This window comes from Pseudophryne corroboree, chromosome 4, assembly GCF_028390025.1.
Source record: "Pseudophryne corroboree isolate aPseCor3 chromosome 4, aPseCor3.hap2, whole genome shotgun sequence".
NCBI lineage: Eukaryota > Metazoa > Chordata > Amphibia > Anura > Myobatrachidae > Pseudophryne > Pseudophryne corroboree.
In genome coordinates this window covers 187,408,270-187,434,862 of record NC_086447.1, presented here as the reverse complement: position 1 = coordinate 187,434,862, position 26,593 = coordinate 187,408,270, and the positions used below count along the sequence as shown (strand labels likewise).

The 26,593-nt window shown below is 44.8% G+C and overlaps 1 protein-coding gene across 5 annotated transcripts in view; it reads right to left on the bottom strand.

The window, feature by feature from the left end:
- Positions 1 to 26,276, bottom strand: part of PIK3CB (phosphatidylinositol-4,5-bisphosphate 3-kinase catalytic subunit beta) — a 403,067-nt gene extending 376,791 nt beyond the window's left edge. For 2 of the 5 annotated variants that reach the window (XM_063915643.1, XM_063915645.1), the window contains exon 1: positions 26,160 to 26,276. The gene's annotated coding sequence lies outside the window, so the exon portion shown is untranslated. Of the gene's footprint in view, positions 1 to 25,922; positions 26,080 to 26,159 lie in introns of those variants that run through there. The other 3 variants (XM_063915644.1, XM_063915641.1, XM_063915642.1) reach the window with 2 other exon arrangements.
- Positions 26,277 to 26,593: the final 317 nt, after the last annotated feature.

The following is a 26,593-nucleotide window of genomic DNA, read 5'->3' as shown; positions in this document are numbered from 1 at the left end:
AAATTGTGGATTGCATTTGGAAACCCCCTTCTAGAAATCCTGCGTTTGCCACTGATAATGTATTCATGTAAATTACCACCTACTAGACAAGGAGGACATAAAATAAATTGTTGGGATTACATTTTGAAGGCTCTAGGCACACGCACAATAAAGCTTAATCTTTTTAAGACTTCTGCCATTGTTCCTGGGTTGTGTCACCCATGATTATGGATGATTAAGGCAGAAAAATAAGTGGAATTATTTCTTAGCAAACAAATACAGTATCTCAAACAATGGTCCTTCTATCAAAAGAAGTCAGCTCCAGCCAGATAAGAGAATGCATGGATAGATTTGCTGTGATACTCTGACATGCCGATGCTTTCTAGCATGGACAAAGAAACAATGACGTTTAAGATCACACCAATTGCACAGTCAAAAGGACTAGAAGGAAAAGAACCTGTGCATTGTACTTGCTGAATATATCTGGGAACATAAATCAAATTCAGGGATTTTAGGATGACAAAAGAAAATGCGTTTATACAGGATAGACCAATATGTAATTTAAGAAAAGTCTCAAGATTAATTGAGCCTCTTGGGTATACTACAGTAGATCAATGGCAGAAATATACAAAGCCTCATCTAAGCAAGAGAAGAGGCTGGAACCTTTAAACAAAACTTGAGCTAAAAGTAAGCGCTGGTTGCCAAATCTCGGAAAGCTTCAGGACACAAAGATCACAACAGAATTTGACATCTGTACAAAACATATTTAAATGAAGGTAGTGTAATTAAAAGTGACCTAAAAAGGCCTCCTGAATCACCTATGCATTGGTGTTCCCGAACTTCAGAGTACATTGACAATGTGGCCAATAAATACACACACTAAGTGATCACCTATAACATGGGTCTCCAACCTGCGGCCCTCCAGCTGAACTACACATCCCAGCATGCCCTGCCTCAGTTTTAGCATACCTCAATAGCAAAACTGTGGCAGGGCATGCTGGGATGTGTAGTTTCACAGCAGCTGGAGGGCCACAGGTTGAAGACCCATGACCTATAAGTTTTTTCCTCTTCAGTAATGGCCAACATGCATACTGTTGGTACTTCAAAGATCTGAAGCTATTTAAAATAGGGAATATCCTCTTGATTCACTGACATCTTGGAATGCTCCCTAAAGCAGACATTGATCTTGTGGCAGGGTGTACACAGGTCATCAAAGAAAGTGTAAAATCAGCATCTAATTTATCCTTTAGATTATTAGGGTGGAATTCAACTGTTGTGTGCCCAATAATTATACCGCTTTTTAGACCAAAAGCAATGGATTCAGCCACATATAGGGTTATATGCAATTGTGGTCGAATTCCCGAAATTGTAGAATTTCGGGAATTTTTCGCCAAAAAAAAAAAAAATAGTCAATGCAATTCAGTGCTTTACGTCAAAAAAACGGGCTTTCAAAATTCGACTTTTTGAAATTCGACTTTTGTCAAATTCGACTTTTCTGCAATGATACAAGTGCTGCAATTCGACCAAAGTGTATTCAATTCAAGTTTGGAAATTCGACAACAGTGCTTTTAGACAGTAAATTCGTCATTTTCAATCCGCCACACTTTGGAGGGTGAAACCAATAAAAAAAAATTTAAACATGTTTTTTTTTGGTGTTTTTTTTTTTTTGGTAATGGCATATCTATTTATATTAGAAGGGATTAGGTACTTGGTTTGTCTTTTTTGGAGGCACAAGTATTATTTATATATTTTTAAAAATATTTGTTTTTGTTTTTTTTTGTTTTTTTATAGCTGGAACGGTAAAATCAAGGAAAAAAATGGCGTGGGGTCCCCCCTCCAAAGCATAACCAGCCTCGGGCTCTTCGAGCTGGTCCTGGTTCTAAAAATGCGGGGGAAAATTTGACAGGGGATCCCCCGTAGGTGCTGGCGCAAAAAATACGGGGGACAAAAAAAAAAAAAAAAAAAGAAGGAGTAGGGGTCCCCCGTATTTTTTACACCAGCATCGGGCTCCACTAGCTGGACAGATAATGCCACAGCCGAGGGTCACTTTTATACAGTGCCCTGCGGCCGTGGCATTAAATATCCAACTAGTCACCCCTGGCCGGGGTACCCTGGGGGAGTGGGGACCCCTTCAATCAAGGGGTCTCCCCCCCCAGCCACCCAAGGGCCAGGGGTGAAGCCCGAGGCTGTTCCCCCCCCATCCAAGGGCTGCGGATGGGAGGCTGATAGCCTTGAGAAAAATGTCAGAATATTGTTTTTCCCAGTAGTACTACTACAAGTCCCAGCAAGCCTCCCCCGCAAGCTGGTACTTGGAGAACCACAAGTACCAGCATGCGGGAGAAAAACTGGCCCGCTGGTACCTGTAGTACTACTGGGAAAAAAATACCCAAATAAAAACAGGACACACACACCGTGACAAGTACAACTTTATTACATACTGCCGACACACATATTTACCTATGTTGACACGCCGACTGCCACAGTCTCCGACGATCCGAGGGTACCTGTGAAAAAATTATACTCACCTTCCAGCGTCCAGAGATAAATCCACGTCCAGAGTATAATCCAGGTACTTGGCAAAATAACAAAACGCAAAAACCCGTGCCAGCGGACTGAAAGGGGTCCCATATTGACACATGAGACCCCTTTCCCCGAATGCAGAGACCTCTCCGTGACAGCTGACACTGAAAGGTCTCTTCAGCCAATCAGCGAGTGCAACGTCCTTGCACTCTGCTGATAGGCTCTGCGCGTCTGAGCTCAGACAGCGCATTGCAAAGCCTCTCCATTATATTCAGTAGTGGGAACCTTGCGGTTAGCGGTGGGGTCACCCGCCGGTCAGCGGCTGACCGCGGGTAACCCCCCCGCTGACGGCAAAGTTCCCACCATTGCAAGTAATGGAGAGAGCTGTGCGATGCGCCGTCACAGCACAGACAGCGCACAGCCAATCAGGTGAGCGCCACGTAGTAGCGCTTCCCGATTGGCTAAAGGGATCTCAGTGACAGGAGTCACGTGGGGTCCCGGCACATTTGGGGAAAGGGGTCTCATGTGTCAATATGGGACCCCTTTCAGTCCGGCATGGTCGGGTATGCGGTTTGTTTTTTTTAACAAGTACGTGGATTACTCTCTGGACGTGGATTTATCTCTGGACGCTGGAAGGTGAGTATAATTTTTTCACAGGTACCCTCGGATCGTCGGAGACTGCGGCAGTCGGCGTGTCAACATAGGTAAGTGTGTGTGTCGGCAGTATGTAATAAAGTTGTACTTGTCACGGTGTGTGTCCTGTTTTTATTTGGGTATTTTTTCCCCAGTAGTAGTACTACAGGTACCAGCGGGCCCGTTTTTCTCCCGCATGCTGGTACTTGTGGTTCTCCAAGTACCAGCTTGCGGGGGAGGCTTGCTGGGACTTTTAGTACTACTGGAAAAAACAATATTCTGACATTTTTCTCAAGGCTATCAGCCTCCCATCCGCAGCCCTTGGATGGGGGGGGGGGGGGGGGGGGGGGACAGCCTCGGGCTTCACCCCTGGCCCTTGGGTGGCTGGGGAGGGGACCCCTTGATTGAAGGGGTCCCCACTCCCCCAGGGTACCCCGGCCAGGGGTGACTAGTTGGATATTTAATGCCACGGCCGCAGGGCACTGTATAAAAGTGACCCCCGGCTGTGGCATTATCTGTCCAGCTAGTGGAGCCCGATGCTGGTGTAAAAAATACGGGGGACCCCTACTCTTTTTGTCCCCCATATTTTTTGCACCATGTGCAGAGCCCGGTGCTGGTTTTAAAAATACGGGGGATCCCCTGTCAATTTTCCCCCGCATTTTTAGAACCAGGACCAGCTCGAAGAGCCCGAGGCTGGTTATGCTTTGGAGGGGGGACCCCACGCCATTTTTTTCCGGGTTTTTCCCGTTTTTTTAATTCGCGGCAAAATCCGGCAAATCGGCCGTTTTTCGCCCGCGGGAATGTCGAATCCGTTTTTCATGGAATATGGTGAATTCCGGCAGCCACCTGCCGGAATTCACCTGTCGAATTGTGTCGAATTAAAAAAACGGCGATAATTTGCCGCGATTCGCCCGCAACTAGATAATGCCCAGCGGAGCAATTCAATTGTTGCTACATTCGGGTGCACATGCAGCCAAGGACACACAATACAGCTCGCAGCCTCCGAAATGCTGTGATTTGGGCGCTCAAATGGGAGTAAGAGCACCCAAACCTGAACTTTATAGGCGGGTTTAGCTGCTTTGCGTGGCTAGACCCAGTACTAATTGGCACGCGTACGTGGCATGCGCAACCAATGGGGACAACAACTGAAAAGCCCTGGTGGGTGCCCATAAAATAAGTGAATTGCCCCAAGTTGCTTTACATTTTACTTTACAGCACAAAATACAAAACCAGCTTAACAAGTAGATAATAGTGAAATGCTTCAATAAATAGTGTTCACTCTAGGCTGTTTTAGCAGGGCGCCGCACCCCTGCCCGATTTTTAAAAGGAAAAACACGCCCTGCCCCTTTTGCGGCACCCTGCTAGAACAGCCGCCCGCTTCCTGCCCTCCCAGCGTGTAAAGATGCCGTGCGCATCCATTCATGCTATGGGAGAGAGCTGGGAGAAGCTCAGCACCGACGGAGGTGCTGGGCACACACCCAACAGTGACGTCGACGGCCACAGACGCCCCCTATAGCAGCGTCTGTGGGCCGCACCGCCAACTAAAATGATGTTGTGTGGCCACGCCCCCTAATTTACATGGCCGCGCCCTCGTTTCGGCCGTGCGCGCAAATGTGCCCCCGGACTCTGGCGCTCTGCCCCTTATAGATTCTAGAAGAAACACTAAATAAATAGGTAAGTAGGGAGTCTGTTTTTGAAGGAATTAAGAGTGGGGCTTACCAAACTGCGCAGGGAAGAGAGTTTATAGAGTATGGAGCCACAAAGTAGAAAGCACGACCCCCAGGCGAATTCAGAGAGATTCTAGGTACTGTTAGTAGCCCTTCATCTACAGATCTCTGTAATAGAGTGGGACTGTAAAGAATCAGAAGCTGCTTCAAGTACCTTGGGTCCTAGTCATGTAGGGCTTTGAAGTGAGTAAGACAATCTTGAAAATTATTTGCCATTTAACAGACAGCCAGTGGAAGAAGTAGAGAACGGGTGTTATGTGGCTGGAACAGGGCTTAGTTGGTTAACAGCCTGGCAGTTGCATTTTGTACCAGGTGGAAGCGGTGTAATTTTTTTGCTGGGAGACCAAGGTAACTCAGTAGTCTAGACATAATGCTACAATTGCATGTACGTATGACTTTAGGCAGATCTTCTGAGGGTATTAAGTGTTTGATTCTGGATATGTTCCTCATATAAAAGAACGGAGTATTTGATTGTGGCTGATATCTGATGTTTAAGTGTCAAGCCACCATCCAGTTCAACGCCAAGATTCTGCACATGATCAGTGGTTTGTAATTCTGAAACCCAAGTGTAAGTCCACTTGGTTTCCTTTGCTGCAGTCTTGTCCTTTGATGTTGAGATTCTATCACAAGAACCTCTGTTTTATCAGGGTTCAGTCACAGCCAAATGGCACTCATCCACTCCTGGAGATCAGCTAGACAGCCATTTAGGGTTGTTATTGGGTTCTCAGTACAGTTGTGTATCTATACTGTTGTGTATCATCTGCATAGCAGGGGTAGACCAGGCCATGACATCTGATTTCAACCAGTGGTATATGTATATTTCAAAAAGCATGGGAGATAGTATAGTACCCTGTGGGACATCACTGACAAATTATTTAAACCAAATAAGGACTGGGCCATCCAGTCCACTGGTGCTCAGTTATAATTAGTAAATGCTTAACGGAGGACAGAAATTTATTAGAAAGAACAGAATTGCTTATTGTGTGTTGGGAAGGAATGGCGGCGGTAGGATGCCAGTGGTTAGAAAACAGACAGCGGCGTCCCGATGCTTAGAATCCCAACATGGGGAAGGTAAGTATACTTACCTACCCCAATGCCCCACTAACCCACACCACGGCCTAAACCTAATCCTCGCCCACTGCAGCCTAACCCTAACCGATGGTGCCTGAACACAACCCCCCCCCCCCCTCAACACACACACTTCCAGCAGCCTAAACCTAATACTCCCTCCCCCGCAGCCTGAATCTGACCCTAACCCCCCTCTGCGGGGTGCCTAAACCTACCCCCCCCCTACCCCCTTCACAGCCTAGCACTCCCATCCCTTGCAGCCTTATCCTAAACCAGTGATGGCTAACCTTGACACTCCAGCTGTTGAACTACATATCCCAGCATGCCCTGCACCAGTTTTAGCATGGCCAAATAACAACTGTAGCAGGGCATGCTGGGATGCGTAGTTCAACAGCTGGAGTGTGAAGGTTAGCCATCACTGTCCTAAACCCCCACTACAACTTACCTGACTGTCGGCCTGGTCCATGCCCATTCCGGTTCCAGAAGTTGGGATACCAGCGCCAGCATATTGATCAGTGTCAGGATTCCTGCATCAGCGTTTCGACTGCCGGGATCCCAACTAGATCCCCTTATTTCCTGTGCGACAGAGCCAGAGTTTCTACAAACTGCTATGACTCTTTTAAAAGATCAAGTTATCTGGTAATTGCTTGAATTGGATCTGGTTTTGGTTAGAATGTCCTGGCAAGCACCATTATAACAAGGAAACAAAAACAAGCAACCATTCTGCCATTTTGATGTGATCTGCACTGTGGGATATAAAAAGCCATGTTTAAAACCATTGATAGTGCTTTTCCACAGTCTACAGGTGTCACTATTGCATTAAAGCCTTTAATTAGTATACAGTGAGCAGAAATAACAGTCATGCATGCATAACATTAGAAAGGACTATAAAACACACAAACAGAGCAACAAAAATAAATCGTTTAAAACAGTTTGGGGTTTTTTAGTATTGTGAAATCTACACCAATGGGGGGGAAAAAACAAAGCTAGAAAAAATATATTTTAAGATTTGCCCATATTTAGAGCAGGAAGGAAATTAGAGAACATATTTTTATTGCTATACTGAATCGACATACAACTATACAAACACTTCAGTCTGGCTTGAAGGAGAGACTAAAGTGCTCTCGATATCCAACTTTGTCACTTAGCCAATAAAATATCACCTTTGATCCAATGGTAGCATAACAATTTTCAGATCATGTGTAATCTGTGTTCCAGACACAGAAAGTAACAAGCAGACAGATACAATAACGCACTGTCACTAGGTCACTGTGTTGGAGGTGGCAGAAGCAGGTGCCACTGTGCAGAAAGTCTTACTGTAACTACAGATTATTTAAAGTCCAGGCTGTCTTTTCAGCTGCTAGAACACAGAACGGAAAATTGTAACAATCCATTACAACTTATTTTCAATACATCATGCAAAAACATCAAACAATTATTCATTTAGCATCAACCCAGCATCATTTAAACACACACACACACACACACACACACCTGACAAATGACTGAAAGGCTAATATGGACCTAAAAATGATAACACTTACTAAACCTATACAGGAGTTGGTTGAAGATAGGAAGGATCTATACAATAATGCAGGATGGTTGTCATATCTCTAACGCGCAGTGTGAGCTAGCACACGCTCCCACCATTCGGCAACAGAGAAGGGAGAGCAGGACTGAGACAGGACAAGCGTGGGATGAAGTAACCCAACATATGCCAGAACCATTTTACTAGTACACAAAATAACAGAAATATACATATCTCCAGTAAAAGTAGGATATGCCCTACTAAACAGTCATCCCAGGCATGAGAAATCATCTCCTACATGCATGGACCATTACAGACAGACCAGAGAATCAGGGGAGTAATACAGTACATCAATTTCTGGTCTTCTATTCAATTTTACTGAACACAAAAATCAAATAATTGTTATTTTTTATTTTCAGATGGCGTTATCCTATCAAAAGGAATAACTACAGTATTTGCTGGCGTATAAGACTACTTTTTTGCCCTGAAAAACATGCCTCCAAGTGGGGGGGTCGTCTTATACGCCGGGTGCACTTCAGTTGGGATAGACATAGCTGCCATAGTGGCCTTCCGATACTCGCCCGGTGCCCATAGTGGCCTCCCGATGCCCGCCCACCTCATTCTACTCACCATCCAGTATCGCGCGATATCCAGTGCGGCCGCGGCGGGTCACTAGTGCCAATTACAGAGAGATGCAGGGACTGGCCGGAGGCGCTGCAGTCGCGTTGTGGCCGTACAATAGTGACAATGACAGGTACTGTAATGGCACTAATACTAATGGCACTCATGTGAAACCGGTAACACTAAATGCACACAGGGGTATACTTTTATACATTTTACAACTTTTTCCTCGCCCCCTCCCCCCTTCTTATGCATACCTTGATATACTTGATATACTTGATATATTGATATACTCCCTATCCAAATCTCTTATCAGGTCATAATATACAGTATGTCACAAATCTGATGTTCTTTTACGTTTTATTTGGTGTGTGGAAGGGGGTAGTCTTATACGGCGAGTATATAACAAACTCTATATTTTGAGTGGAAATGTTGGGGGTCGTCTTATATGCCCAGTCGTCTTATACGCCGGCAAATACGGTACATATATTTATTAAAGCAAAACAATGTAATTTGAAAGACAGCAAGAAAAAGCAGCCCTAACTAGAGAAATGATGGTTTTCCAGTATTTTATTGGGATGCATTGACTTGTAACGTTGGCCATATGCACACAGCAAAATTGCTGGAGATATCCAAAAATTGTCCAATACTACTACTGTACATGCGTGGCTCCAAAGTAAATGCAATGCCAATGATTAAACGTTTTTTTAAAAAAACAAAAACCCACACACAACACATTAATCCTTTTTAGCCAGGATTGCAAAATTCAATCACCAATAACCACATTAGTCATCTGCAAAATGCACCAGCCCCCAATGTCACCCACTTGTTTGACAGATGGGAAGTGAAAGTCTTCATCGGTGTAAAATCGGCCACCCAAGTGTGTGACAGAGTTTGAAATTGATCCCGTAGACCACCACTAGGGTAGGTTATGGGACCATGTGTTGTCAATGTAACAGTTTTTTTTTTTTTTTTATAACCGGTCACAGTATGTATTTTCAGGATACATTGTGCTGGCTAACATTTATAGCAGAAGGAACCTGTGGCAACGGAGCATGGTCAAATACATTTATTAATGTAGTAGAGAGCTACTATGCAGTGTTCAAAATATCAGGAATCATTGTTGTTATCATCATAGGAAAGGAGTTGCTCACACATCAAATGATAAATGCACACATACACATACACAGCATCACATATTAACATATATTCTGGAGAAACCATACCAGGATACTTTTATATGGAGAGGAATGGAATAAAGTTTAACAGCTTTACAAATATGAAATATCCCTAAGGGAAAACTAGTTTGATGTGGCAGGTACATTTAAGATATTAGATAACATTTATAGGTAAACATACTCTAAGTAAAACATAAAAAAATAAAAATGATTAAGCAATAGTTAACGCAAGTGTAAGCGGCAGTTATAGTGTGCATGTGTACATGCATTGTGTCAGGGGCTGAATAAGCATGCTGAATGGGAATGTGATACAGATCACATAGTACACAGCTGCGCTGTACTGATACAGGTTGAGTATCCCATATCCTAATATTCTGAAATACGGAATATTCAGAAATACTGACTTTGAGTGAGATAGTGAAACCTTTGTTCTTTGATGGCTCAATGTACACAAACTTTGTTTAATACACAAAGTTATTAATAATACTGTATTAAATGACCTTCAGGCTATGTGTATAAGGTGTATATGTAACAAATGCATTTTGTGCTTAGATTTAGGTCCCATCACCATGATATCTTATTATGGTATGCAATTATTCCAAAATACGGAAAAAAACCATATCCAAAATACCTCTGGTCCCAAGCATTTTGGATAAGGGATACTCAACTTGTACAACTCATGAACAGTGTGGCATTACTAGGCCTATTAAACCCAAAAATGCCATCCTTAGCTTGTTGCTAACGCACTGCAAATAAACAGTAGCAGCGTTGTTATTCCAGACTGCTGCACAATGATCTGGGCACAAAGCGGAGGAGACCTGGCAGAAGAAGCTGGAATGTGAGGAATTTTTAGCTTTTCACAATCTTCCAAGATAACATCACTTTGCTGTAGGATGGTTGCTTCAGGTAAAATAGCAACACATAACCACTTCTCTGCAAACAAGCTTTAAATACAGTTCAGCAATGATTTCACTGAAATCCCCCACCTTTTATACCATATGTTGTCATCAGTAGTGTTTGCCAACTGCAGTCTGTCACTCTTCCTGCCAGTGAGCACAATTCTCTTGTAGGTATTGCAACAGTCAGGAAGTCTCAACACAGTCAATATTTGTCACCCTGCTGCTAAACCCATTAGATGCAATTCATGGATATCAACCTCTCTTTTTTGTTACTTGCCAACTGCACACAAGGTCAGAGACTGTGTTACTGGCCATATACTGTATATAATAATTGTATTTACATAGCGCTCGTTATCCAATAGGACTCAATTGGGGGGGGGGGGGGAGGGGGATTCAAATGTTATCGCACCCCTGATCTGTCTAAAGTGACGGGAGATAGCGAGGCAATATTCAAATGCCCCCACTTATAGCACTGATCGCACCCATGACACTCTGGTTTAGGCGTGCAAAGCACCTAAATCCGATTAAAGTAATGGGCGCAAGCGTGAAAAGACCCGTTTGGAGAACGGGGGTAGCTAGCTGAAATTAACTTGTGCCCGTCCGCAGCAACATTAGAATACTGCCGGTAGGCGCGATAGGGGGTGGGAGGGGGGATACGGAGATCTGAATCTTGCCCTACGTATGAAATACAAACTGTATTGATACAATTAAACTGCAATGCATCACCACCACATATTCTATTATTAAAGAAGTTCGGAAGTGAACATGAGTAAGGGACAAAAATGTAAACAAGCGATATGTAATACAACTCATGTGGGTTGCACAAGTGCTATGCCAGTTTTCATATAAAAGTTAATATTTGGAACCCCTCAGAATGCTGCATAGGTCAGACTTTAGTAATATTTATTTATTACCAGTTATTTATATAGCGCACACAATCCACAGCGCTTTACAGAGATTACTTGCCCATTCACATCAGTCCTTGCCCCAGTTCAGCTTACAGTCTATATACCCTACCACATGTACACACAGACACATTCACGTTAGGGTTCATTTTTGTTTGGAGCCAATTAACCTACCAATATATTTTTGATTGAAGGAGGAAACCGGAGTACCCGGGGAAAATCCACACAAGCACAGGGAGAATATACAAACTCCACACAGTTAGGGTCATGGTGGAAATCAAACCCTCAGTGCTGAGGCAGTAATGCTAACCATTACACCACGTAATAAAACTGGAAAATTGCTAGATTGTCACTTTTGATTTATATACAATGAAACAAATACTTTATTGGCAAAAAAGTTATATTTAAAAATGAAAAAAAAAAAAAAAAAAAAAAAAAAAGGATTTTAAACCTACCGGTAAATCTTTTTCTCCTAGTCCGTAGAGAATGCTGGGGACTCCGTAAGGACCATGGGGTATAGACGGGCTCCGCAGGAGACATGGGCACTCTAAAGACTTTACATGGGTGTGCACTGGCTCCTCCCTCTATGCCCCTCCTCCAGACCTCAGTTAGAGAACTGTGCCCAGAGGAGACGGACAGTACGAGGAAAGGATTTTTGTTAATCTAAGGGCAAGATACATACCAGCCCACGCCATACACACCGTACAACCTGGTATATACTAACCAGTTAACAGTATGAAACAAAACGGCATCAGCCAGAGACTGATCAAAACTGTAACATAACCCTTATGTAAGCAATAACTATATACAAGTCTTGCAGAATGTAGTCTGCACTGGGACGGGCGCCCAGCATCCTCTACGGACTAGGAGAAAAAGATTTACCGGTAGGTTTAAAATCTTATTTTCTCTTACGTCCTAGAGGATGCTGGGGAATCCGTAAGGACCATAGGGATTATACCAAAGCTCCAGATCGGGCGGGAGAGTGCGGATGACTCTGCAGCACCGATTGAGCAAACATGAGGTCCTCATCAGCCAAGGTATCAAACTTGTAGAATTTAGCAAAAGTGTTTGAACCCGACCAAGTCGCCGCTCGGCAAAGCTGTAATGCAAAGATGCCTCGGGCAGCCGCCCAAGAAGAGCCCACCTTCCTAGTGGAATGGGCCTTTACCGAATTTGGTAACGGCAATCCAGCCGTAGAATGAGCCTGCTGAATCATGTTACAGATCCAGCGAGCAATAGTCTGTTTAGAAGCAGGAGCGCCAACCTTGTAGGCTGCATACAGGACAAACAGTGCCTCTGTTTTCCTAACCCGAGCCGTCCTGGCTACATAAATCTTTAAGGCCCCGACTACATCAAGGGACTTGGAATCCTCCAAGTCACCCGTAGCCACAGGCACCACAATAGGTTGGTTCATATGAAAAGATGAAACCACCTTAGGCAAAAATTGAGGGCTCAACTCTGCTCTATCCACATGGAAAATCAGATAGGGGCTCTTGTGAGACTAAGCCGCCAATTCGGACACCCGCCTTGCAGATGCCAAGGCCAACAACATGACCACCTTCCAAGTGATAAATTTTAATTCCACTATTTGAAGAGGCTCAAACCAGTGAGATTTTAGGAACTGTAACACCACGTTAAAGGTACCATGGTGCCACTGGGGGGCACAAAAGGAGGCTGGATATGCAGCACTCCCTTTACAAAAGTCTGGACTTTTGGGAGAGAAGCCAATTCCTTCTGAAAGAAAATGGATAGGGCCGAAATCTGGACCTTAATGGAGCCTAACTTTAGGCCCACATCCACTCCTGTCTGTAGAAAGTGGAGAAAACGGCCCAGATGGAAATCTTCCATAGGAGCAAATACATACTTCCTCCAGATACGGTGATAATGTTTCGCCGTCACCTCCTTCCTAGCCTTTATCAGAGTAGGGATGACTGACTTCCTCCGGAATACCTTTCCCCGCTAGGATTTTGTGTTCAACCGCCATGCCGTCAAACGTAACCGCGGTAAGTCTTGGAACACGCAGGGCCCCTGCTGCAACAGGTCTTCCCTAAGAGGAAGAGGCCACGGATCTTCTATGAGCATTTCCTGAAGATCTGAATACCAGGCCCTTCAAGGCCAATCTGGAACAATGAGTATTGTCTGCACTCTTTTTCGTCTTATGATTCTCAGTATTTTTGAGATGAGCGGAAGAGGAGGAAACATAGACCGACTGAAACACCCATTGTGTCACCAGGGCGTCTACCGCTACTGCCTGAGGGTCCCTTGACCTGGCACAATACCTCCGAAGCTTCTTGTTGAGGCGTGACGCCATCATGTCTATTTGCGGAAGTCCCCAATGACTTGTTATCTCTGCAAAAACTTCCTGATGAAGTCCCCACTGCTTCTCAGTTGTCCACTTCCGGAATGAAGACTGCTGACAGAGCGCTTATGTGATTTTCCGCCCAGCGAAGAATCCTGGTGGCTTCCGCCATTGCCACTCTGCTCCTTGTCCCGCCTTGGCGGTTTACATGAGCCACGGCTGTGACGTTGTCAGATTGAATCCGAACCGGTAGGTCGCGAAGAAGATTCTCCGCTTGTCGTAGGCCATTGTAAATGGCCCTCAATTCCAGTCTGTTGATATGTAGACAAGTCTTCTGGCTTGACGATAGTCGCTGAAAATTTCTTCCTTGTGTGACTGCTCCCCATCCTCGGAGGCTCGCGTCCGTGGTCACCAGAACCCAGTCTTGAATGCCGAACCTGCGACCCTCGAGAAGGTGAGCACTCTGCAGCCACCACAGGGGAGACACCCTGGCCTTGGGGGACAGGCTTATTTTCTGATGTATTTGTAGATGGGACCCCGACCACTTGTCCAGAAGGTCCCACTGAAACGTCCTCGCATGGAACCTGCCGAAGGGGATGGCCTCGTAGGTCGCCACCATTTTTCCCAGTACTCGAGTGCATTGATGGACGGACACTCTTTTTGGTTTTAGTAGGTCTCAGACCATGTTCTGGAGCTCCTGGGCTTTTTCCATTGGGAGAAAAACCCTCTTCTGTTCCGTGTCCAGAATCATGCCTAAGAAAGGTAGCTGAGTCGTTGGAATCAACTGTGACTTTGGTAGATTTAGAATCCAGCCATGCTGCTGCAGCACTCTCAGGGAGAGCGACACGCTTTTCAGCAATTGATCTCTCGATCTCGCTGTTATCAGGAGATCGTCCAAGTACGGGATAATTGTGACTCCCTGCCTGCGCAGGAGCACCATCATTTCCGCCATTACCTTGGTGAAAATCCTCAGGGCCGTGGAAAGCCCAAACGGCAACGTCTGAAACTGGTAATGACAGTCCTGTACAGCGAATCTCCGGTACGCCTGATGAGGGGGATAAATGGGGACATGAAGGTATGCATCCTTTATATCTAGTGACCCCATAAAATCCCTCCCTTCCAGGCTGGAGATAACTGCCCGGAGCGATTCCATCTTGAATTTGAACTTTTTCAAGTACAGGTTTAGGGATTTTAGATTCAGAATGGATCTGACCGAGCCATCCGGTTTCAGGACTACAAACAGGGTTGAACAGTAACCCTTCCCCTGTTGGACTAGGGGAACCTTGATAATCACTTGCTGTTGACACAGTTTTTGAATTGCAGCTAAAACTATTTCCCTCTCTGGGGGAGAAGCTGGTAAAGCAGAATTGAAAAATCTGCGAGGAGGCACCTCTTCGAATTCCAGTTTGTAGTCTTGGGATACAATTTCCACTGCCCAAGGATCCACGTCTGACAGAACCCAGACCTGGCTGAAGAGTCGAAGACGCGCCCCCACCGGCGCAGACTCCTTCAGTGGAGCCCCAGCATCATGCGGTGGATTTAGTAGAAGCCGTGGAAGACTTCTGCTCCTGGGAACTAGCCGTAGCAGGCATTCTTTTCCCTTTACCCTTACCTCTGGCGAGGAAGGAAGAGCCCCGACCTCTTCTGGACTTATGCGACCGAAAGGACTGCATCTGATATTGTGGTGTTTTCTTTTACTGTGGGGGAACATAAGGTAAAAAAGAAGATTTACCCGCGGTAGCTGTGGAAACCAGGTCCGCGAGACCCTCCCTAAATAAAACCTCACCTTTGTAAGGCAAAATTTCCATATGACTCTTTGAGTCGGCATCACCCGTCCATTGGCGGGTCCACAGGGCTCGCCTAGCAGAAATTGCCATGGCGTTGGCTCTTGAACCTAACAGCCCAACATCTCTCGCAGCATCTCTCATATACAAGGCTGCATCTTTAATGTGACCCAAGGTCAATAAAATGCTATCCCTATCTAGGGTATCAATGTCAGATGACAAGTTATCTGCCCATGCTGCTACTGCGCTACATACCCAAGCCGACGCTACTGCCAGTCTGAGCAAGGCACCCGTATGTGCATAAATTGATTTTAAGGTAGTTTCCCGTCTGCGATCAGCAGGATCCTTGAGGGCTGCCGTGTCTGGAGACGGTAGCGCCACCTTTTTGGACAATCGCGTCAAAGCCTTGTCCACCCTGGGCAAGGATTCCCATCGTAACCTGTCCTGTGCGAGGAAAGGATACGCCATAAGAATTCTCTTGGGAATCTGCAGTTTCTTGTCTGGAGTTTCCCAAGCCTTTTCAAATAAAGCGTTCAGCTCATGAGATGGGGGAAAGGTTATCTCAGGTTTCTTTTCCTTAAACATGCATACCCTTGTGTCAGGGACAGAGGGGTCATCTGTAATATGCAAAACATCTTTTGTTGCAATAATCATATAATGAATACTTTTGGCCACCCTCTGGTTTAACCTCGCATCATCGTAGTCGACACTGGAGTCAGAATCCGTGTCGGCATCAGTGTCTGCTACTTGGGACAGGGGATGTTTCTGAGACCCTGAAGGGCCCTGTGATACAGCCAAAGCCATGGATTGACTCCCTGTTCTCTGCTTTGTCCATTCTCTTATGTAATAAAGACACATTTGCATTTAAAACATTCCACATATCCAACCAATCAGGCGTCGGCGTCGCCGACGGAGACACCACAATCATCTGCTCTACCTCCTCCTTAGGTGAGCCTTCCGCTTCAGACATGCCGACACACACACACACTCAGGGATATATATCTATATGGAGACAGTCCCCCAATAAGGCCCTTTGGAGAGACAGAGAGAGAGTATGCCAGCACACACCCAGCGCCACCGGAATAAAATCCCAGTCAGTACAGCGCTAAATAAATATATATATATATATATATATATATATATATATATATATATATATTATATATATATATATATATATATATATATATATATATATATATATATATACACACATACACACACACACACACTGCGCCAAATAAATGTGCCCCCCCCCCCCCTCTTTTTTTTGCCCTCTGTACGTGTGTTCAGCAGGGGAGAGTCCGGGGAGCCAGCTTCTCTGCAGCCTGCTGTGGAGAAAATGGCGCTGGTTAGTGCTGTGGGATCAAGCTCCGCCCCCTCAACGGCGGGCTTCGGTCCCACTCAAATCTTTATAGTGGCGGGGATTTCTGTAATATACTGCCTCCGCTGGCTGGATGTATGTATGTATGTATGTATGTATGTATGTATGTATGTATGTATGTATGTATGTATGTATGTATGTATGTATGTATATACATACATACATATATATATATATATATATATACATACATACATACATACATATATATATATATACATATATATATATTATATATACATATATATACACACACACACACACCTCAAAAAAATAAAGGGAACACTAAAATAACACATCCTAGATCTGAATGAATGAAATATTCTTATTAAATACTTTGTTCTTTACATAGTTGAATGTGCTGACAACAAAATCACACAAAAATTATCAATGGAAATCAAGTTTATTAACCCATGGAGGTCTGGATTTGGAGTCACACTCAAAATTAAAGTGGAAAAACACACTACAGGCTGATCCAACTTTGATGTAATGTCCTTAAAACAAGTCAAAATGAGGCTCAGTAGTGTGTGTGGCCTCCACGTGCCTTTACCTCAGCATTCTTCCCCTTAACATGTGTACTCTCGTGTCAGGGACAGATGAGTCATCAGCGATATGCAAATCATCTTTTATTCCAATAATCATATATTGAATATCTTTTAGCCCTCTTGGCTGTAACTTTGCATTATCGTAGTCGACAGTGGAGTTAAACTCCGTGTCGATACTTTGTTATTTTGGATAGTGAACATAGAGAGACTCTGAAGGACTCTGTGACATAGGGACAGACCAGGGTAGATTTCCTTTCTGTTCCCTAACCTTTTGTGCAATAATTTTACCTCAGCACTTACACATATCCAAACAGGTGTCGGCGTTGTCGACGGAGACACCCTCCCACACACATATCCGCTCTATCACCTCCTTAGAGGAGCCTTTTACCTCAGACATGTCGACACACGCATACCGACACACCACACACACAGGGGATGCTCTATTTGAAGACAGTTCCCCCACCAGGCCCTTTGGAGAGACAGAGAGAGAGTATGCCAGCACACACCACAGCGCTATATAATACAGGGATGTATACTATACTGAGTGATTTTTCCCCTATAGCAGCTTATATACACAGTTTTTCGCCTAAATGTATGTCCCCCCCCCCTCTCTTTTTTACCCTTTGTGTACCAGGATACTGCAGGGGAGAGCCTGGGGAGCTGTGAAGAGAAAATGGCGCCGGTGTGCTGAGGAAGAAGGCCCGGCCCCCCAGCGGCGGGCTTCTGTCCTTTAATGTACTTTAATGGCGGGGGTTAATGCACATATACAGTTTATCAGACTGTATTATGTGCTTTTCGCCAAGTAAGGTAATCTAATTGCTGCCCAGGGCGCCCCCCAGCGCCCTGCACCCATCAGTGACCGGAGTGTGTGGTGTGCTAAGGGAGCAATGGCGCACAGCTGCAGTGCTGTGCGCTACCTTAATGAAGACCGGAGTCTTCAGCCGCCGATTTTCAACTTCTCTTCGTTCTTCTGGCTCTGCAAGTGGGACGGCGGCGCGGCTCCGGGACCGGACGACCGAGCACTGGGCCTGTGTTCGATCCCTCTGGAGCTAATGGTGTCCAGTAGCCTTAGAAGCCCAAGCTAGCTGCAAGCAGGTAGGTTCGCTTCTCTCCCCTCAGTCCCACGTAGCAGTGAGTCTGTTGCCAGCAGATCTCACTGAAAATAAAAAACCTAACAAATACTTTCTTTTCTAGGAAGCTCAGGAGAGCCCCTAGGGTGCATCCAGCTCTGGCCGGGCACAGATACTAACTGAGCTCTGGAGGAGGGGCATAGAGGGAGGAGCCAGTGCACACCAGATATAGTACCTAATCTTTCTTTTAAGAGTGCCCAGTCTCCTGCGGAGCCCGTCTATACCCCATGGTCCTTACGGAGTACCCAGCATCCACTAGGACGTCAGAGAAATACATACACACACATATACATATCTATGCCAGTGTCCCTAGAGGTTTATAATTGCTGCCCAGGGCGCGCCCCCCCCCTGCGCCCTGCACCCATTCAGTGCCACCAGTGAGTGTCTGTGTGTGAATGTGGGAGCAATGGCGCGCAGCGTTACCTCATTGAAGATCTGAAGTCTTCTGCCGCCTTTGAAGTCTTCTTTCTTCTCATACTCACCCGGCTTCTATCTTCCGGCTCTGTGAGGAGGACGGCGGCGCGGCTCCGGGACGAGCGGCGAGGGTGAGACCTGCGTTCCAACCCTCTGGAGCTAATGGTGTCCAGTAGCCTAAGAAGCAGAGCCTATCATTTAAGTAGGTCTGCTTCTCTCCCCTCAGTCCCACGATGCAGGGAGCCTGTTGCCAGCAGTGCTCCCTGAAAATAAAAAACCTAACAAAAAGTATTTTTCAAAGAAACTCAGTAGAGCTCCCCTGCAGTGCATCCAGTCTCCTCTGGGCACAGGATCTAACTGAGGTCTGGAGGAGGGGCATAGAGGGAGGAGCCAGTGCACACCCATCTAAAGTCTTTAGAGTGCCCATGTCTCCTGCGGAGCCCGTCTATACCCCATGGTCCTTACGGAGTCCCCAGCATCCTCTAGGACATAAGAGAAATTGTAGAGCTACTGTGCCCATACATATATCGATCTGATTCGCCAACGCCGATGAATGGCAAAATACAACAAGTTAAAAATCCCCAATTTGCAGATTTCAATAATTTCTGGGTTATTGTCAGAATCAACGTATTGAGTATTTCACAGATTTTTTAACAATCATTGGCACAACGCAGAATTTTTCCAATTGATTGTTGCTGTATGAGCTACATAAGTCTTAGGGACTATTGGGGAAGTCACACTATAGTGCACTATTTGGGCATTGGGATTCGGGTGCGGGGGCACTTTATGCAGCGAGGTATGCATTTCAATCCATACTTCACTAAGTAGATGTCAGAACAAGACTACCTTACACAAAAACCTGAATCGGACAACTACTAAACCCTTATTTACATAGTGTTCATTCTAGCACCCTGCATCTGTGCAGTTCCTCTTTTCTGCTTGGGTGCTCTGGTGCTTCTAGCACACCCTGGTCTGTATCTCAGCAACATCCCAGGCAGAAAAAAGGAACTGCATAGGTTGAGACAGGTGCAGGGGTGCTAGAGTGAACACAATTCATAACACAATTAAGCAGAAGATAGTCTAAATGATAAAATCTTTGTAAATGTAGAGGGATAATTAAGATACTTTGGGGCATATTAATCAAATATATTTTGTGGGGAATCCTCAGAACACAGTTGACTTGAGGGTATACCAGCAAATACTACGTATACACAAAATGTATGTAGGGGTCACCACCACATAGGGGAGATTGCTGCTGCCCCCCAAATTCAGTCACAAAAGCTCCTATGGGGGCTGCTAAACTTACATTTGCCAAGCTTTGCGCAGTTACTAACACCATCTTCAGATGGCAATAGCACATAATAGCCCACACTGGCTACTGTAATACATTCACTTTTAAGAGGGATCCTTCCTTGTCAATGGAAAACCACAGAAAAAAAAATGCCATTCCTGATTTTTTTCTATTAACAAAAAAAGAATATACAGTATATATATATTATAATTTGCCAAATACAAACTTGTGGCTACATAAACTAAAGGTTATGCCACAGGAGGAACAAAAAAAAAATCCAAAATCAGATTACTTATTTGGGTTACATGTTACTTAGCATGGCATAGGGAATCTTTACCATGGTAGCGATTTGGGCTAAACCCCTGGTGAATGAAGTGTTTCATAAATGCAGCACCAACTGTTAGATAATAGACTTGTCCATTTAGTGCAGTGGTTCCCAAACTCTGTAACAAAAGAACCACCACCAGTTCACGTTTTCCAGAATCGCAAGGGGAAAAATGAGCTCCACCTGTGGATCTTTTAAAATGTGTCAGTGAATGATGAATACACCTGTGCAGCAGCTAGGTGCCCTGGAAAACATGAACTGGGGGTCCTTGAGGACGGCGTTTCGGAAACATTGATTTAGTGAAAATTTAACAGCAAAGTGCATTGTTTTCTAACCCACTGGAAAACCTCCATTTGAAAAACTGAGAAATGCAGCATTTTTGGGTTGATGTCCTGGCTCAGGGGGTCAGAACAATTATTATTTAGTATTGCTTCGATATCTATAGTAAACTCATTTGTTTATGGATAAGTCAAAAAGGAAACAAATAGTGTGTGTAAATAATGCAGGGGGCATAAAGAATAAATTAGAATCCAACTACATTTTTTAGGGCTTGTCCACACAGGCATTATGCTGCGCAGTGATCCCAATGGAATGCACATTGAGGCCCGCTGCCGCAAGCGTAGGGATCACTGTGCAACTTTGTGCATCACCAAGGCTGTCAGTGTACCATGTAAGAGCAGCAGTATCTATGCAGCAATAAGCTCACATTGTATTTAAATAAAAATGTATTACAGCAATATGGGGCAAAATCTGTCATTCAGACAAATTGGTTAAATCGAGGAATTAACCAATTTGCATGAATAGTTTTTGTCCGTTTTCCAGTGTTTGGGAGCAAATGGTAAATTGTCATTTACTCTCATCGATTACCAAATTTTAATTCCAACCAGCCACATCTAGCAGATGATCTGCCAGATAATTGTATAGTGCAGGGATGGGGAACCTTCAGCCCTCCAGGTGTTGTTGAACTACACATCCCAGCATGTCTTGCAACAGTTTTAGCATGGCCAAATAGCAAAAACTGTAGCAAGGCATGCTGGTATGTGTAGTTCAACAACAGCTGAAGGGACCAAGGGTTCTCCATCCCTGCACTAGACCATAGATTATCAAACTCCGCCCTCAGGACCTCAAACAGCTCACCCAGCTGCTGCACAGGTGTATTCATTACTCATTGACACATTTTAGAAGATTCATATGTGGAGCTAATTATTTCACTCTTCTGTGAGGAGACCTGGAAAACATGCACTGAGAACCAAGGGGCAGATGTTTTTAACCTGGAGAAGGTATAAGGAAGTGATAAACCTGTGATAAGTGCAAGGTGATAAATACGAGTGTGGATCATTAGGTCGACAATGTTCAGGTCGACAGGGTTTCTAGGTCGACAGGAGTTTTTCATGTTTTTTTGGTGTCGTTTTCTCCGTACAGTGACCCAATTAGTGCACCATGTCCGCTCGCCATGCTTCGGGCAGGTTACCGTTCCCAATCGTAGTCCGCGTGGATTGTTAAGCATGAAAAAGTTTAAAAAAAAAAAAAAAAAAAGTGAAAAAACTCATGTCGACCTTTTGACCTAGAACATGTCGACTTTGAAAACATGTCGACCTATAGTGGTCGACCTAGGCACTGTTGATCTTCAGACCGGATCCCAATAAATACACCAGCCAATCAGCTCCTAACTGTGATTTTGCATATTGGAGCTGGTTGGCTGGTGCGTTATCACCTTGCACTTATCACTGGTTTAATCACTTCCTTATGCCTTCTCCAGGTTAATACATCTACCCCCAAGTTTGGGAACCTATGTACTAGACTATTTAACATTCCAAAAAAAGTATTTATTTTTGTCATTAAATTACCAGCATTTTTTATTTTTATTTATTTATTTTTTGAGTGTGGGAGGAAATTGGAGCACCCCCAAGGTGGTTTCAACCAGACAACCCTGGTTTAACCCTACATTTCAGTTCGCACCCTTGGCGGGTGCAAGCCGAAATGTAGACGCTGGCAGCCAATTGCGCCGGAACAGAGCTAAATTTTAATATCTATGTTCGGCGCCATCTAGTGGCTGCCGGCGTCAGGAATATTTGAAACTTGCCCACAAAGTAGGCAGGTATCTTGCGATCATAAACAGAACTGCATGCACAGCAGGATATGACTACTGCTCTGCTGTGAATAAAGACTGGTGACACTTGCAGACGTTGTACAATATGTTGTCATGCGGCAAAGACAGAAAGAGCCTTTTTAAAAGCTTAAAATGTGCAACAGTCATAGCTATTGAATCGCTCCTGTAATGACACACTGGACAAAAGGGGAAACACGCCCGCCCATCACACACTAGTACTTCAGGTTTGAAAAGGAAGACTGGGTTAAATCCAGGTTAATAAACTCTCAGATTTGGCATTTGTCAGTGACTAGGTATACAGACAGCTCAGTGTCAGGGTGTGCTTACACAGCAGCAATGCACTTTACAGTTGGACAACATACTGATGTGTGAAACTTGGATTCTGTATTAAAATTCAAGCAATGCTCCCTTTCCTGCGATGTCCCTCCCATATACCAAAATGACTCTCACTGAAAAGAAGAAGTGTGAGGAGGAAGTATGACTGCAGATGTAAGTGAGTAAAGGAAGACAGCGCAATGATAAACACATTGTAACACCATCTCACCATGAGTGACGGAAAATGTAATGATACAATGTAATCCGTGTGGGAAAGTCTCTGCGATAATAAAATGGACTCTTTTACTTCAATCATATATATTTGGAATATTATCATACCTACAAAACACTGTGGAAAGACATACAAAAAACATTCTTTAAAGATAATTACTTCTTCAAATGTAGTCTACCTTAAACAAGTTGCTTGGATACTATATAAAAGGAGGCCAGAAATGCCAATATTTATCCACTTACCAGTGTAATGAGATTTGCCTGCGTAGGAAAAAAGTGAACAGTCTACGGGTGGAATTCTTTCTTAATGATAGTCAGGGCTGCAGAAGCACCAGCACATCGCAGGCACCAACGTAGTCAATTTTCCTTAACACACCATAATGGTGCGCAGGAAATCAGTGATTGTGCATGACGAAGAGATGGACACAATATCAATGTTTTACGCAGTGTAAAAGTTTTTCTGCCACTGTGAATACGTCTAAGTGGCACTACGGCAGTTAGTGACAATTTATTAACAAAGTACATGACATGTAGAGAGTATTTGTGGGGGGAATGGCAAATCAAAACCAGGCGATTTAATTTGCCAGGGAGGTCACAGCTTGCAACTGAGTTACGGTACACAAATTCCCAGATATGGCAATGGCTCTGTTTTACTTCACACAACCATGCTGGGTGACCATAGGAAGCCATTCAATTGTTTTGGGAGTCTATTTTTCCCGTCTAAGCGCATGTCGCACCCAAAACAGACAGGCTACAGTCGCATAAAACTGCTAAACCCACCAAAAGTCCTGCTTTGGGTGTCCAATTCCCACTTGGATACTAAATGTGCCAACTTAGTGCACATTTCTTCTCGCACCTCAAGAGGCTGCAAGAAGAAAAGGTCACCCCCACAACTACTGGGCATCTAAACGGAACAATAATTGAATTGGTCCATTTTGCACCCCCTAGTGGTAGTAGTGGGTTAAAACAATTGAATCGACCCCACAGCGGTACTCAGGTCAATTATCGACCGCTGTGCATATGATGTTTACGTCTTCGTACACAAGCAGCGGCTCTGAGATGCTACGCTGCCTCAATACTACTCCTGGCAGCTGTGACATTTGCATATTTGTGCACAGCTGCTGCAACGGCATTTGTGCACGTCTATTATTACATATATATTTCATTGTCCCTTGCCAATCACAACCGAATTATGAAAGTAGGTTTTGTAGCATTTCCATTTACATACAGTAAAAAGCATATATTGTAATGTGCGGCCATTCATGTTAATAAGAATTATGATTGTTTGTCATATCTGCAAGCTATTTGTTATGATACAGAGCCTCCAATGCTGCATTTCCAATGGTCAAGTATTTAATATAGATCAAAAGATGACAAGAAAGCAATCACTACCACCATTCTCTAAGGGGGGAATTCAACTGTTTGATTATTATTATTATTACCAGTTATTTATATAGCGCACACATATTCCGCAGCGCTTTACAGAGAATATTTTGCCCATTCACATCCGTCCCTGCCCCAATGGAGCTTACAATCTATATTCCCTACCACATGTACACACACACACACACACACACACATTCATGCTAGTGTTAATTTTGTTGGGAGTCAATTAACCTACCAGTATATTTTTGGATTGTGGGAGGAAACCGGAGTACCCGGAGGAAACCCACGCAAGTACGAAGAGAATATACAAACTCCGCACAGTTAGGGCCATGGTGGGAATCGAACCCATGACCTCAGTGCTGTGAGGCAGTAATGCTAACCATTACACCATCCGTACTGCAGCTGTAATCAATGGGTGCCAGTCGAAGCAATACAATTGGTGCGGTTGCCAATTACTGCACCCAAATGGCCAGGGTTTAGACCAGGCATGTCCACACTGCGGCCCTCCAGCTGAAACTACATATCCCAGCATGCCCTGACACACTTTTGCTGTCAAAGAATGCTAAAGCTGTGTCAGGGCATGCTGGGATGTGTAGTTTCTCAACAGCTGGAGGGCCGCAGTTTGGACATGCCTGGTTTAGACACATACTGTATAGCAGCTAAAGCCGTCTAAAGTCCTGCTTAGGTCGCCAAAACGGGTGGGTGAGAAAAGGGTAAATAATAATAATAATAATAATAATAATAATTCCATATCCGCAAGGTTCCTGGAGTGACGTCATGCTGCACACATATCAAGTTCCCAACCGCGGTCCCCAAGACACACTACAGTGCAGGTTTTAGTGCTATCCAGGGTTCAGCACAGATGGTTAAATCAAAATAATTGTGGTTCTAATTAAGTCACCTGTGCTCAAACATGGATATCACTAAAACCTGGACTGTGTGTAAGGACCGAGGTTGGGAAGGCCTGCTTTACTAGATACATAAACAATGTTTTCCTTCCCGGATAATCCATGTAACATTAGCTTGCAATGTTACATAGTCAAATCTGCCCCTTAGAATATTATTGAATATTTAAAGAAACACCAACTTATCGGGAGCCATATAATGTAGCTTCTAGTAAACACAAAGACATTAGCAATCTCTGTAATAGCTGTCAAGGAACTACAAATCCCAGAAGAGCTGGAGAACCAGAGGAGGATTTACATTCTCTGCAGACTCTCATACACGTAGTCGGGTTACAATTGTTGCCAGAAAAGTATACATCTCAGCAGCCAATGCGGGCACAGACATGCCAGTCACACACAGGGCTGCTGGCCCCTGGGCTACTACAATCCCCAGCATTATGTAAGTGTTCCCTCCACAGGGCTAGAACATACTGTACTTCTTAGAGTTTTCCATACTGCGCCACAGTACACGGCAGAGCCCAGCAGCAACTGCATGCATGTGACAAGGATGGCATGTCAGAGACATGAGAGCAACCTGTACCCCTTGGCACAGCCCCTAGTTCCAGGCATCTGGGTACAGCAGCTTACCTATATACACAGTATGCATGGACAGGATGGCAGAGCAGCACACACAAGCACAGGCGTGCAATACACACAGTACAGAGACTGCATAACACAAGTCCCTCATATATCACCAGGTACTCACAGGCAGTGCAGACACGGAGACCGGACACCGGGCACTTACCGGAATCTGCGGAGAGCAGCGGCAACAGAATCACAGAGCACAGAATAAGTGATTGTGCGCGCTGCCGGCCGGCGCGCACAGCTGCTCTGTCTACACGGTGAGCGCGCTCCCGCCCATCCCCTAAGAACGCGCGCTCCCGCCCATCCCATAAGAACGCGCGCTCCAGCGCTGTCTCATTCTCCTCCTCTCGCCATTCACCTTTTCACTGCCCATCTTCCTTGCCCTTAGCACCGGCATTATCCCTTTTCCTGCGGTGGCCGCAGGTGTCCTGCTGCCTGTCTGTTATAGCGCCGGCCTGCCCTGCTGTACTCTGGCAGCGCTCTGGGCGCGCTGCCGCCTAGCCCGTCACCTGCACCGGTGGGTTGCGTTTTTATTCTATTTCCAAGTGAATGTGCTCAGGCCTGCGCCTGCGACACATGAAGCGGGTGATTCAGAGTGGCATGCTGCTGCGACCCCTTCAGCGGTGGAGAATCTCCCATTACTAGGCGCGTACCCAGGTGCGGCACTTGTTGGGGATGGCACTTGGATGCGTGTGTTCTGTTCGTACTGTCAGTCTGAAATACCTCTTTCCCACCTGTAAAAGCCTAATATATATCCTATATAAAACACGCTGAAAGGTGAAAAGACTCAGT